Source organism: Aptenodytes patagonicus, chromosome 4 (assembly GCF_965638725.1).
Source record: "Aptenodytes patagonicus chromosome 4, bAptPat1.pri.cur, whole genome shotgun sequence".
Classification (NCBI taxonomy): Eukaryota; Metazoa; Chordata; class Aves; order Sphenisciformes; family Spheniscidae; genus Aptenodytes; species Aptenodytes patagonicus.
In genome coordinates this window covers 46,346,495-46,363,061 of record NC_134952.1, presented here as the reverse complement: position 1 = coordinate 46,363,061, position 16,567 = coordinate 46,346,495, and positions in this window count along the sequence as shown.

Genomic DNA, 16,567 nt, shown 5'->3' with positions numbered 1-16,567 from the left:
TATTGTATGAAGGTTATATTTAAAAGATACATGCAGACAATGCAGTGAATATGGGCTTCCAGCAGCATAAGTAAATAAAAGCTCATTTAATAACAATGAAGAAACCAAACTATGGAAGGAGGTTATGACTGCAGCTCTTCCAGGCTGGTTATGCTTTTATATCAATGTCAAATTTGCTACCTGCAGTTTTACTGTCAGGAACATATTTCCTCTCATTTTAATGCATTGCTTAAGTTTAATACTTTCAGAAATGTTCACAATAAGACATTACATCTGATAAAGAATAAATACTATCTGGTTTTTATTACATTTCCCACCACTTTTTACTAGTTCACTGTAGTTAGAGTTGCTCTTGCCCGCCTGCTTGAATACCTCCTTGATACTAATTACGTTGAATATTTCTCAAACTTCAGATATACCTTATTGCCTCAGCTCTGAGGTGTTGTTCCACATAGTAGCATTCTCCTTAATATGAATAAAGTTATCAGAACCTAAAACCTTCGAAACACTCAGAGACATTTTCAGATACTGTCCCACTAGTCATTTCCTGCCTACATTCATAAATATTGCTTTATGTGCCCATTGGATGTGAGGTAATATTCAAAGTAAGCAATTAGTAGCACAGTCTAGCCACACACTAACATGTCTACAGAGAGGTAATCCTAAATAAAATTAATTGGTGAATCATAGGACTTATTTGGTAACCAAGATTTTATGCTGGAGTTAAGAGTCTACAAAAACCCCAAAAATATTGTGATTCAGATCTTTGACTTCTTTTAGGCTCTAGTGTTTGCTAACAGATTTCTGTTGATCTCTCACTGAGGATCAGATAATGAAAAACATCCCAGGCAGTGACTACCGAGCAGTTTGATGAAGTGTATGTTGGCCCAGGGCATAATTTGTCTGGATGGCAGCAGAGCTGATCTTGATGCCAATTTGTAAAACGCACCAGAAGCTTTGGCATCTGTTCAGATCTGTAGTTATGCAAACAGCACAGGGAGTCTGCAGAGTGCTGTGGGAAGTCAAGAAAAGAAGCTTGCAAACTGAATGGCCTGCTTGTCTCCCCACCCTTTTCTCAGTAGGAGTTTCTGAGCCAGGACATAGGTTATGTGGCTCTGCCAACCATTTGTCTAGCCCAAGGAGTAGAAGATGCGAGTGGGTGCAACTTGGACTTGCTAGACTCGCACCGCTGCTGGGATAATAGCCTGAGAACTGACAAGGGATAGATCTGCTAGCTACAGTGGGACAGCCTGAGCCAACATCTGAGCTACACAGCTCCAAAAGCTGCCCAAAACCATATCCATATGATGATGCCTTGCTAAAATAGCATTAGAAAGTCCTATAGGATGTCTTAAGCCCCATATCTGAGGTATACAAAGACCACTTTCCCTCTAAGGACTGAAACCGCTGAATTCTCTGGAGATAATCATATAAACAACACATTGGTCTTCCAATTATACAGTAGCTCAAGTATTAAATTAATACATTAAATATTCACCAGAACAGGAACATGAAACTCCTAGTCCCCCTTCCCCAGGTGAATGTCCCAATTACTAGGTGCATTCTTGTTCTTGATGATTCTTAGACTGACTTAGTCTGTGCAGAAAGAAGTAGTTTCCTCATGAAGAACAAAGAAATACCCACCCCTGCTCCAGAATACCATTTAACTTTGCATTAGGGTTCTTTCCTATAAATAGGAGATGTGCATTCAAAGTTCAGGAAAGTAAGCCTGCATGTCTCAAAAGGGTAAGTAATAAGGCAGCACTGCAAGGATTTTTTTGGGGTTTGCTTTTTTAATCAACCAATTGTTTTGGTGTGAAACCAAAGTAGTAGTTGTATTCTGGGAATACAGGTCACGGGAGTTCTTGGAGTTTGGCAATGCATTTTGTATTGAGGATTGGGAACTATATAAGTCTTGCTAAGATTTTTGTTCTTAATTATTTTGTCAGTTTTACCTAGTTTACAAATTTTGAATGTAGCCACAGATTCCCCTTATTTGTAAATATCTAACACATTTCTGTGTGTATCCATCATTTACTCTTTTCCTTTCCTATCCGTTTTCCTCTCATAAGACTTTACAGTTTAGGGATAAGATTTCCTGTTATAAGACTTGAGACTTATTCTGTATTTTCTGGATACAATAGCATCAAAGTACTTTTGACTTAAACTGACAGACTCTTAGATAAAATAACTTCTATCAGAACCAGAATTCTTTTCATAGAATCATAGAATAGTTTGGGTTGGAAGGGACCTCTAAAGATCATCTAGTCCAACCCCCCTTCAATGAGCAGGGACATCTTCAACTAGACCAGGTTGCTCAGAGCCCTGTTCAACCTGACCTGGAATGTTTCCAGGGATGGGGCATCCACCACCTCTCTGGGCAACCTGTACCAGTGTTTCACCACCCTCAGTGTAAAAAATTTCTTCCTTATATCTAGTCTGAATCTACCCTCCTTTAGTTTAAAACCACTACCCCCTGCCCTATTGCAACAGTCCCTACTAAAAAGTTTGTCCTCATCTTTCTTGTAAGCCCCCTTTTGCCCTCCCCTCTTTCTAACAATCCAAATAAACTATATTTCCCCTTGCATTTAGTTTTACTTCTTGGTAAAACTTATTTTTCATAGTATTCCATTATTTATAGAGTAATCCAAGGCAGTCAAAATCTGCATTGCTAACACATGAAAAAAAAGGAAAAACAAATTTAAAATTTATCAACATGCAATAAATAAACCCTCCTCCCTTTACTACTTCAGGCCTACCTTGCAGAAAAGTATATAACCATGCAATTTTTGTTTCATTTACCTATTTCCATTCGACAGCACCATCATCTATTGAAGCCTTGAAACTGCCAAATACATATAAATTAGATCTGAATCATTTTTTTTCCATAGTGAATACACTATATGTGTCATTAACCACTGTGTATCATCAACCATACCAGCAATTTGTAACTATTCCCTCATATAAGGTAAGAAGCACCAGGGTATTTTATATCATTGATGTCAATGACTAGCTCGGTTTCCTCTATCTGTAATTCTGTCAGCTATGTCATCTCAGGTTTTGAATAAAGACTCAGCTATCATTAACTGGCTTCCTAGGGTGAAATCAGAGTTTTAGTCAATATTGCTTAAGTTTAAACAATAGCTCTTGAATTCTATATAGCACCTGCCACTGTTCTGTCTTTGAAATGCTTAACAAAGGTGCTCAGTCTCTTTCAACAGCCATTAGCATGAAAAACCAATGTAGGTGGTAGCCTGTATTATCACATTCCCGTTAGTTGCCTTTCTGTATGTAATTTTCCTCCTAGCCCTTCAGCATGCAGTTATTATTAAACCGTTGCATTCTGATAGCACCCAGATGCTCAAATTGAAATCACAGGCCCTTTTTTTAAGAGACTGTACAAAATATTCTTAAACTAATTTCTGTCCTCAAGAGTTTGGAGAAAAAACACACAAAGCAGGCAAAAAAGCTGATATAAATGGAAAAATATTCTCACACGGAAGAGAAGGATCATTACAAATGTTATGATGTTAATAATCTCAATGCTCAGCAATAACTCCTTTCAGTATTGATTCCTAAATCCTGACCTTACTAATGAGAATATTTTAATGACAGTTAATGAGAATTTCACAACTAACTTCAAAGAGATTAGGATTTTATCTTATGAATCCAGATCTTGTAGAAATCTGATGGGTGTGATGATTATATTTTAAATGCTGACTGTAATTGTCCTAAAGCATTTTTTCATGGACTTTATAGCAAAGCTCCCAGTAGGTGGCTATAATCCCAATTCTTCATTTCTTGTTTTCTTCTTCCCTCCTTTTCTTCTGTGATATGGCTTGAGATGAAATATGACACTAACTAAATCACTTTAAGAATTATCCTTAAAAGCAGAACAGGTTATTGATTATGTCATCATGCTCCATGACACATTAAAAAGTCATACCTGATGATTGTAAAAAAAATTATACCTGATGACACGATATATTCAGTAACTGTAGGAAAAGAACTTTATATCTTATGAGACTGATACCAGTTGATGGCTCGTCCTTGCACAGAAGCAAAGAAAGAAAGAAAAAAAAATCATTAAAAATTCATTGAAAAAAATGACAAGTATCACTATTCCTTTTCAAAAATCTAACCAGAGCGTTTGGAAATTGACATGGTCCTATCTTCTACTCATTATTGTCATCTAAATTACATGACATTTTACCCAGTAATAAGGAATATGTTTTTTTCAATCCACTCAGTTAAAGACATAGGTCAATCCCGGTAAGCATCTAGAAAAAAACCAACTGTTTAATACATATGTGCTTTAAAACTAATTGAGTGTATTCTACATGACAGATCTTGAAAAAACAAAGTTCTTAATAGTAGGTATGTTTTATATCCAAAACAAAGAAAGAAAAAATTATGCTCCAGTGTATCATTACATAGAGAGATCATAAATTGCTCTTTGCCAGATCCATTCAATTATGCTCATTTGTAGCATCAAGAATTATTCCAGAAACAGTTTGCTAAATAGAGAATTCAATGAATGATATGAGAAATAAAGCAACTATCAAATAAGAGATCATTATTTGGAGAACTGTGGAAGACTTTTTTTTAAAAAGGTACTTTTTCTAAATTACAGTTATTGTTTATTTGTCAATCCACTGACTAAAGTTAAAAATACTTTCGGTGATTAATCATGCTGAAAGTACAACTCCTTGAATAAATGCTCCTATCCAGACTTTTCTTCTCATTCATTGGACATTTCTTTGCTTCCAGTTTTGGTATGCACTTAGCACTTCAGTAAGACATTAGTATATGCATAACTGCCTTCCTGAACAGAGACACATTTCGGCATGATTTATTGACATAGAATCTTTAGCAGAAAGCACCATGAATTCATACAGCAGAAATGCATGCAAAGGCAATCAAGCACCCATTGAAATGGGTCATCATCATATTTTATGCCCTAAAGGGCTGTAGGAAAGAAATGAGAATCTGCTTCCCAAAACAAGGCAGGGTGGCTTTTACTTGACATTAGCAAGCTGCCAGAACTGTTTTCTGAAGGATCATTTTAATCTACTTTGTTTGTGTTTTAGTGCCAAATATATGATGACACCTAGATTTTATATAAATTTTTATTAATAATAACTCTTTGTATTTAAGGTAAACTGATTGAAAGGGAATAGTTTAACTTCCTCGTATGTTTCAACAGAAGATTATTAAAAAATTTTATATTAGCGGGTCAAAATGTTTTATTTAATTGATTTGACTTTGTTTATTTTGCCTTCCTATTTCAAGTATATTTATTAATGTACACAATCTGATATAAAAAACATCAAAAGTCTTTCTATGTCTAATGACGTGATGTGCCATAAATCACAACATTTGATCCTCACTGAAACAAAACATTTCAAAAGTATCATTTTGAAATATGTTATTCGAAGTTTCTAAACTTCAAAGTTTCCTTTCACTGTGGAGTGAAAGAATTTTTTTTCTAAATATCCTGATTTTTAACATAAATGGTGTCTTTATACACACTCAGTACTGGGGATGGAGGGGATGTGTACTTATTTTCCATTAAATCAGGTAGCAAGGAATTACAATACAGAGCTATCATAATTCAAATTACTGTTTTAATGATAGTTATAAAAACATGCATTCATGTTTGGAATATAACACTAATTTGATCCTCTTTTCTTATGATCTATCTTTGAGTGACATTACAGTTATAAAATACTAACATTTTGCATGAATTATTTCTGGTTTTCCACCTTTAATTAAATTATAAACTTACAGGGACAGATTATTCATGCAATGCCTTGCCCAAGGAGTCTGCAAGCCTAATCAGGCTTCCAATAATAGTTTCACTGAATATTTAATTTTTTTACTTTGTTTTTTGTTTTGTTTTTTTTTTTTATAATAGGTACTTGTAATACAGGTTGGTATTGTAGCTAATTATATTCAAGATGTGATTTTACCTCTATAAATGAATGAATGGAAAACCCACTCATTGGTAGGGGTTAGAAGTTGTCACGTTTGATTGATTTTGTTTTGGAAGAACACACTGACTTTAACATATCATATAACTAAACATGAGCATGAGACACTTGGATGTGGGAGATCTTAGATACACAAAACTGCTTTTGTGTGATGTTTGCTCATCTTTATCTCTCCTACCTCATTTCATTAAAGCCTGCACCCAGAAGAAGTGAGTGAAGACTTCATGCCTTCTGAAACTCTGGTATTTGCTCTGCCATGACTACTATTTCTCACTTTCCTTTACCTGGACTATTTCCATCCCAAATTCTGTGACAGACCTCACTTTCCTATAAAGAAATGGGGAATTCTATTCTGAGATAAAGCATTTCCTCAGAGAGGTCACAGTAAGCTATTTTGATCTAGGCAGGAGGACTAAAATGAAAACAGCACTGTAGTTAAGTTCCAGTCACACAGGCCAGAAAACCCACAGGGCCTCAGCTGCTTCTCTTAGCTCAGCAGCACTTTTTGTGGACAGCAGCTGGCGTCTAATTCAATGCTTCTGATTCTCCACAGGCACTAGCACAACTGCTTTGTTTCGGTGGGTTTTAAGAGCCTTGTGACTACAGTGTGTAGTTTGAAGACCTTGTCATAGCAACTCTGCTTAAAAACTAGTGAGATCTGGCCTCATACATTCCTAGTCTCCTTTAACATTTCAGCCTACTTGACCACCCTTCATCTGTACTATATGATCATTCATTTTCCGCTCATGAGGGTAGTTTATTCCTGAAGGTGCTGTATGGTGGTCATCTTTATGGTGCTGAAGGTGTATGTCTTATTAACCTGTTTTTCCTTTCTCAGCTAGAAATTAGGCTTTGCTAGTATTTTTACAATATGAATCGGGTCTACCCATAAACGTCCCATCAGTGAAACCTTGTGCCTATTAGAAACATGAGCTGCAAATTGTGAACAGCATTCCAATGGATTTCCCCTGTGCCAGACTTTCATTGTGTAGTTATTTCAAAACAAAATTAATCTTATGGCTTGATATTCAGCAGTAATGATTTTACCAGTTCCCTCACTTTTCTGCTTTCCAAAACTGTACTAAATTAATGTGTTTAGGGTGGCATGAAATTTATTAGCCTAAAGCACTTCATTTTACCATTCTATTGGAATCTTTAAATTAACGCCCTTACAAACAGCAAGCTGTGACAAAAAGTTATGGAAGCAGAATTATATAACAGTATGTCTAGATTCAGAAAACCTCTTCCTTATTTATTTATTTTCAAATATTCACAAGTGTTTTGCAGTTTCACATAAAATGCACTATTAGAAATGTCTCTTTCTTGAGTGAATTTACAAGCTGTAAAAGCTATTTATCACTTTAAGTGTGAAAACAGAGTACAGGATGAAAACCCGCACTGTACCAGTAGGTAGGTTTATTTTCTAAAACTCATATAAGCAGGATTAGAAATGTTAGAGAACTACAACTACAGAAAAGCATATTAAGATTTTCTTATTATACACCAAAAACCATGACAACCTCCCCACTCAAAAATGTAACATGTGGGGGGAAAAAAATAATTGAACCTCAAACTCAGAAACATGCAGGTTATGATTAACATCATCTCTAAAACTGTTTAAAGCAGGCAACCCTCACAAAATGAGGAGGAAAGTCCACAGTTAGTACAGTTACATTGCTACTCCAGATTTCTGCGTGAAGTCTGTGGATTTGCAAATCAAAAGACAAAAAAAATACTGATTTAGTTTGTCATGCTCCATATCACAGGTCATTAGATCTCAATCACATATCCCTGTGTTCAACTGCAGTAATTGGTGTTTAATTAAGGGAAAATTTTGAGAAAGCAATCCAATTTGGCTTTGGCACAGCATTTACTGCAAGAAGAGCAAGGGAGACAGTAGTGCCCTCCGCCTCCCACAACCAACAGGACTGCAGCTGGAACAAGTGCAGACTGTCCTATGCTGTGACTCCTTCCAGTCATGCTGAGGACTTTAAAGATGGTAAATTTAGAAATCCTATAGTAATTTATTTCAGCACTTAATTACCATCATTGTTAAAAAGCTGTGCCAAATTCCTAATGCAAATTTCTGTGGCTCAGCTATCAGACATTAATTACGTCTTTCTGCTGGATTTAAGTGCTTTTTATTAACCACTATATACTCATAAGTTGTAATCAACTGACATCTCAATTTTATTTTAGATAAAGTAAACAGATTGAGCTCAGTTCCTCACAGCAAGACACTTTCTAATCTTAGGAACATGTCAATGGCTCTTTTCTTCATCCGCTCCAATTTTTAAACATTTTTTTTAAAAATATAGATTTCATGAGCAATATCTCAATGTCATATACAGAGATCTAAGACTTCTCTTCTCAATATTTTTTTTACAGATTCAAAGATTTCATTAGTCCTTTTTCCACCAGACTGAACTGTGGGAAAGAATTTGGAACAAGTTCTACTCTGTTCTGAGAAAAAAGTATTCGGAGTGGGGACAAGTGGAAAAAAAATTGCAAATTCAGCAAGGTAAGAGCTAATTACAGACACCTCAAGAGCCAGGCAATCAGCAGAATGAGCCAATGAACTGTCATTAAACATCATTCAGCATCAATTCTTGATTGAAAACCGTATCTTTCTAGAGTATACTTTTCACCAACAAAAACTGTGTTGCAAAAGGAATACTACAAGTAATTTCCAATGTTAGAGCACAGTCCACATTATAATCACATAATTTTAGGCATCTAATTTAGTTTAGGCGCGCACGTCTCTCTCTTGGTTACACAAGTAGGTTTTAAGTTAGACTATCAGAATGCCACCTGTTATGTGCAGGGCTTTTGCGTGTGCTCAAGAGCCACAAGTACACTCAGAGAGAATACAAAAATGGAACTGATTTGGGGAAATTAGTTCAAATGGTGCCTACGCATTTAGGAGCTCTAAGGTTGAGGATAGCAAGCACACAGGCTAAGGTCCAAATTCCCAGTGAGACACACACAGAGATCACAAAATTCATAAATGTGGAGTCTTATTTGACAGAAAATAAAATACAGGGTCATGGAAGAACAGGCATACGTATTACCCTAGGTTATAAGCGTCCTTTAAAATCATTGCTGGTAAAAAAGAGTTCCTATTATCAACCACAAACCATATCTTTAGTCTTTTTTAATCATATCTTTGTTAATTTAGCAACTATCGATTTCATCAAATAGGGGCTATATCCGCTGGAATTTCTCTGACAAAGGGATCCCCCAGACTCTGGAAGATTATGCAAATACATTTTAAATAAACTCACAGCAAGGATGACTAAAGATAGAAGTCTCTCAGAGCATTACAAAACAAAAAAAAGACTATAAAAGAGTGTGCATGAGAGAGAGGGAGCTTCATGTCTCACGTGAGTAAAGTGAGGAGAATTATACCTATCCTTAAGTTTTGTGGTGAGTGAATTCAAGGTCCCTGGTGTTGAGTTTGGCCCTGTTTGCTTTCCTTCCTTTCTTTTACTTCTCTCTATTTTGCTACATGTAGACCCCATATTTACATGAACCACTTATATTGATTCTTATGGAGTTTTTTTAGATTTATGTGTGTTAAAAAAAGGGGTGTCTTAACTTAAAAGCTGTGTTTGGGGCAGTATGGGCAGAAAATAAAAGATTGCTATTAAACCTGGGCTGAATCAATGTGGTGGTGGATGGTTCCTTCTCCTGGGAACACAAGGGAGGTTCCAGAGAGCCTTTACCTTGGAAATCCTGCACAGAGCAGGCTCATCAAGAGCTAACAGCTCTTCCTAGCTCTCTCTAGGTACTGGAAGTTGTCCACAGAAGGAGACCATATTAGCACGCCTGGAGTGAGAACTGCAAGATCATGCATTCCCACCCCGTATCTCTTGTAAGTACAGTGATCCCTGAGTTGGTACAGAAGAGCATCCAATTGATTCAGGAGCATTTGAAATTGACTGCTGATCAAACCCATTTATTCTTCTTCATTGCTAACAGCTCCCACCTAACTCACCCTTAGGCATGGTTGGGCAAACCTTACTGCAGTTTCAGATCGGACCTTCTTCAGCCGGCATGGCAGTGCATCAGTGGGCACAAGCTGGGAAGATCGTGTTACACACCTGAAATATGTATTCATGTGCATGTATTTTAATATCAAAGCCACATTGGACTATGTTGTCTTTTTGAGCAAATAAAAATGTTTCACTGATTTTGGTGACAGCACCAAATCACTTATTCTGCAGGCAAAAAAACCCAACCACCAAACAAAACAACTGCAACGTAAGAATATCAAGTAACAAGTTTGGAAAGTTTAATGGTCAAAGTCCACCAGAGACTCGCAAAACCTCCCCTGAGGTATGTATATATAGTGCTTATGAGTTTTAAAAACTCCTAAAGGAAGTGGTGATGACTGCACACTAATAGTCATTTGTGTGTTAAGTAACAAATTTGGATTAATTGCAAGAGTCTGTTGGGATCTATTAAACCAAAAATACCAATAATTAATTCCTCATGTAATATTTAATAGTGCTTGACTAAATAAACCAAGAACCATGTTATTAAAGATATAAAGGACAATAAAAGATCATCTGTTCGAAAGCAGATGACACTTAAAATGTACCTGATTTTGATTCATTTCCAGACAAAAGTAAACCTTCTCAAATCTTTGATTTAGTTTTTGGATATAAAACAGAGTGAAATGTCAGGGAAATTTTCAGTCCCTGCATAGTTATGTTGAATATAGTTTGATTGATTTCTAGGACTGCAAAAAAGTATAAAACAAGAAAAAAAAAAATTTGCCTAATAGAGAAGCTTCTCATAAAGCCAGCAAGCATCGAGGTTGACAGTTCAGCACAAAGTTATGATCATTTATTCATTTAACAAACTCTTACTAAAGTTAAGAATCCCTTTTGGATTTCAAGATTTATATTTTATATTATCCCCATATATTTTCCAAATGTGTTTGTTAATTACTGTGGTTATTTTTCATGTTACATAATCTATTAATCATAGAAGCAGGATACATAGAAAAACAGGCCTAAAAAGTTTTACAGGCATCAGTATTACAGGGAGGCGTAACTGTGGGCTATTCTACAGCCTTTTACCATGAAAAGACACCCAACTTCAAACTGTTGTTTCTCCAGGTGAGTAAATTCACATATATATGTGTGTGCGTGTGAGTGTGTATACAGAAGTCTTCTCTTAATATTCTAGTCTGTGATCTTTATCAAAATTTACATGCCATACCTGGTGTCACTGTGCTGTATTTAGTCCCTGGTCTCTTTGGTGAAAAAAAAAAAAAATGAACAGGGATTAACTGAAAAGTATTAGCCAGGTGTGTTCACTTTTATCACGGAATCATTTATCTGTGATGGATTCCATCTCAGCGGCTCAGTGAATCAGACTCACCAAATTACCAAGTGAAATTGCAGTTTTGCCAAAGAATGACTCCAGATGTCTTAGCTCAAACCAATTTCTAACATCTGCAACCGTTGTTCACTTACGCAGTTTCCATTTTTAACCTCTTAAATGAAGCTTTTCTCTTCATCCAAGTCTACTCCATCCTGAAGAGAAATGTTAAAGAAAAAGTTATCCAGGCACAATCTAGCAATTTGCTGACATTTATAGTGTTATAAATTGTACATTCTGCATGTTATCTGAAGTTTGAACTTTAGCTATTATTTTACATAGACAGAAGGTAGGAGTTTAATATTTTCATTAAAGTACCTTTTTCTATGAGGATATTGATATTTCCAACTCTTGCTTTTAAATATTCTGTTCTGATGGTTACATAAAGTAGAAAAGTTTGAGTTGCAGAATTTATGTTATGTTACATTTTCATTTGGCATTTCGGAAAACTAGAAAGGATCTTTTAAATATTTGAATATTTTTAAGAAAATATCAAGTAAGAAGTCATTCAGGTGTATATTTTCACAAACAAGATAAATAAAAAGTGAAGTGGGATAGAGATCAAAAAGCGATTTGGAGATGATCTGTTGCAATTAACAAGACTTGAAAATTGCACAGATGTTTTAGGAATATTTTTTTTTTACTTTTTATTTTTTTGAAATTTTTTTCATTAAACAAGTCATTTTTGAGAATGTGCTCTTAGTTTTGCTGGGGACTTCTTAAGGCCTCAGAACTGCTTCATGTAAGTTGATTGTTAAGATTCTTCCTCTATCAGTCTGCTGAACTTAGGCATTCTCTTCTGAAGTTAATATTTCATTAGTCAAACAACAGCCTCTTTCCCTACTGAAAAAAAGACTTAAATATGTATTGTGCAAACTAGGGAAATTTTCAGAGATTTTCATTTTTTGTCATCCCTTGTAAAGCATAAACTGCCACAAACCTATTTTTGCCCCATTTGCAGAGTCTTACTAAACACAGACAAAATAAAAGATACCTATTGAAAATAGAAGAAAGATATGTCAAGATGCTAATTTACACATTGTAATATATAGCTTTTTCTTCCTTTTTCTACTTTTGAAAATATTGGTACCATGTAAGTAAAATATATATTTGCAGGATTATAAGGATTTATTAGTATCAGCTAAACTACCTCTGTACTTTACTTAAATTTAAGTGCTTAGATGTTTTTCTGAAATACTTCTGATTTCTTATCCAGGATATAGTAAATAAAAGCTTTTGTATAGTATCCTCTTTACCGATTTTTTTTTTTTTTTTTTTTTTTACTAATCACTGTGAAGTTTCAAATGTCAGTATGTTCTTACTGTACCTTATGAATCACAAAGTCATGGGTCTGGAAAGGAACACAAGAGCTCAACTAGTCAATCAGTCCTCCAAAAGGCAGGATCTATTCATAGCAACCCTTCAAAAGCAGAGACAAAATGTTTATTTAACCTATTTTACAGATCACAGATGACAAGGATTGAACCGATTTGCTGGAAAGTCTTACCGTTTTTTTGTCATATTTATTTTGACCATTCCTTGCTGTCTTTAGCATCATATACTAAGCACTGAGAGAACTAATTCTTCCTTTCCTCTTCTCAGTAGCTTTTTATACATTTGTTTACACATTCATTTCCCCTGCTTTTATGACTTCCTACATTTTTAGAAGCTTGTCAGAATTCTGCTCTGCTTATGCAGATCTGCCTATATCCAAAGTGAAAATGCCAGGAACTGAGCTATTACAAATGGATAGGTAGAGCTGGTTAGAGTCACTTCAGCATCCTTCTGAACTCAGCACAGCCAAGTGTTACAGAGCATTTAGCAGCCTTAATGTATTTGTCCATGAGTTTTTCATCTGCAGCAATCTTTCCCTGACTTTTCACCGAAGTAGACTGCCAAAGACTTTTCTTTTTTTTCTGAGAAGCAGATATATTGTACCATTTGCCTGTACCTCATAAAACCAGATTATGACTTGAAGCTGTGCAATGAAACTTATATAAGCAAAAATATCCTGGCCAAGCAGAAGATCTCAAAAAACAAAACCTGCAAAGACAACTTGAAGACACCCAGGGTAAGCTAATTCTGTGGGGTTTGGGTGTTTTTGTTTTAAATTTCCACTGTTGGCCCAAATTTAAGAGCTGATTCAGAAGTCATATGGGATATGAGACCAGTTTTGACTCATCACCTGTCCCTTCCAAAGACAGACTGCTGATATCATCAGTATTAGTTCTGAGGTATCGTTCTTTTTTCAAGGCAGATGTTTTCCTCCAGATGTTTTCCTCCATCTCTGTTTTTTCAGGCTCTGGGGAGGACAAATTGAACATGAGTCTAGGATTTGTAACTGAAGGATCAGATCTTTTCAGGTTTTTGATTTTTGCAATTTAAAGAAATTCATATTTATATAGCTTATAAGTTAGCTGTGTTTGTGTTGGATGTTCTTTTGCAAAAATAAACTTGAGATATATCACTGAATTAATCTAAAAACACCACAAAATAATGATCCCATCCAGGGCATATAATAATGTTTGTTAGAGTTATGAAATATCTTACAAATACATACCAAGCTGTCTTCTCAAGTGGAAATCAAAGCAGCATTTAATCTCAAATTAAACTCAGACTTGTTAGAAGATAAAATATTATTACTTTGAATACAAGGTTGCACATAAAATGTTTTATTTGCCATACTTCATATGACTCTCTAAACCAACTTTCAAGTATTCTAAAAATACTGTATGGCAAATCATAGGATTATAGAATGGTTTGGGTTGGAAGGGACCTTAAAGATCATCTAGTTCCAACTCCCCTGCCGTGGGCAGGGACACCTTCCACTAGACCAGGTTGCTCAAAGCCCCATCCAACCTGGCCTTGAACACTTCCAGGGATGGGGCAATGTTTTCACTTGATTAATTTTTGTCACTACACTTACATTAATACAACTCTGTAGCAGAAGACATCTGCATAATGTTCCTGTAGGAGCTAAGGACGTGAGATAGAAGGTTTGCAAGCAGAGAACTATTAATAGTTCTGGCAAATTACATTACATAATGAAACATAACTTATGTAAGATCACAGCTTAGAAATACTTTGTATTTGTAAATAAGTTTTAGTTCTGTATAAAATTGAATGCACTAGTTCAGGAGTCTTTGAATTTACCCATAACTGGTTAGCACAAAACCAACAGAGGTATGCGCCTGTGTACATCTAGCCTAAGTCTTGTTTGTAATATAAACATTAATAAAGGTAAAAAAGAAACAATATAGCTACTCTACAAAGTATCTTCAAAGGCATTTTCTATGGTTTAGGTACATACCAGTGTGGAAGTTATACCACATTCAGAAGGGATCACTTACCATCACTCAACAATGCATGTCATTTGTTATTGATGAAGTCAGAATGTTAATTTCTGCATGATGGAAAGTTGTCTCTATTTTCTGGGTTGAAAACCTGAGTAACAACACGGCTTCGATTATCTGGGATAACATAACATCTTATGAAGCTGCAAAAAGTCAAAACATTCTATGATATGTTTTTCCATATCATTAATACTTACTTCTCACAGATATCATTCTCCTACTACTCACACAGAGAAGAGTGCATACATGTACAGAGCACACATGGGAAAGGGTTGAACATTGACATCATGACAGATAGTAGAGGATTCTCTAGCCTAGCAAGCAAGGTTGAGATTAGAAAAAAATATGTTAGAGAGAATGTAGTAAGGACTCCTAATAAGGAGTCAATTGCCAAAACAAGATCTCTTAAAGGTAGATTCCTTGTGAAATGTCTTCAAAATGGGACTGGATATCTTTCTAAAAGATGAGTTTCGGTTTCACCAGCATTATGATTTGAACCTTGCAGTAGAAATTTTGCTAGATCAGAAATCAGAAAAGATTGTTATAGAGATACCTTGTGACCTTAAAATACACAGACCTATGGCATTCCTCTAAAAGAGCAGAAATGGTAGCAGTATGTCTAGCAACAAAAGCTTCTTTTCCAAGAGGAAGCATATATACAAAAAAGAAATACAGGAGAAATATATATGTATAGGTAAGCACACGTGCATGTACACACAGGGACATGTATATATGCATATCCACACACAAAGAAAGATACATAACAGAGAATCTGTGGATATGCTTTCTTGCTGAATTATTTTTATTGCAAGAAAGAAAAAACAGTAACTTCAGAAATCATCATCATAAAGTAAGAAAGGAGACAGGGAGCCTATTGAAAATATTGAAGGTAATTATAAAGTTCATGAATTGAGAGAGAAAATGTTTGTTAATTTGGGTTTGAATTGCTTTACTTCAAAAGCACATTGATATTCTTGTGGGAGCTTTGATACTGAATGTCTCACAGTCCTGTACGAATTCTGAAATTAAGAGTATCCTGTAAAGACATTTCAGGTGGGATTTGGCAATGGGTGTAACTTGCTTCTAACATATTCTTTATAATACTTATTTCTTGGCTTTTGATGAGTACTAGTTTAACAGAGATCTTTTTGTTTCTGAAATGTATACAAATGAATGTATATATGATATTATTCTAGAACAGCTAAATGTTCTCCCATATATTTTTTCCCCTTTTACCCTTTTTAACCCAGAATAACTGCTCAGCTACACGAGTCCCTTTAAATGTACATTTCTGCTTTTGGTATGAAAGCTCTTGTCTTACTGATTCATTATCGCTAGTAGAGTCTTGTTAATATCAACACAGATACATGAATAAATTATCAACAAATGGAATTCTTCTTTGCATGGCAGATGAGCCTATCTTTACTCTATTTAAGCACATTTGGGTTTCCATCAAAGGCAACTGAGCAGTGGGTGCTGAGTCAGGCCCAATGATCCCCAGTGCTGCAGGGAGAGAACCAAGGGTTGATTTATGTGGATAACTGAAGAAGACCACTCTCTCAAGCACTTGTGATTGAATTGTCATCTGCCACAAGCTCCTGAAATTAAGGTAATACTGATAGCCACTAATGTAATTAAGAGTCAGAGTCCAGAAATGGAAAGAACTGAGAAAACAAAAGCTATTGCTAGTCACACAAGAGCAACAACAACAAAACCAGATAGAACTCTGAAATTATGGTGACATTAAGGACAACTATGTGTTTCGGTAACCATACAAAAAGAGGTAGCACACTACAGGGAAGTTCACTTTCACCTTGATCTCCATAACAA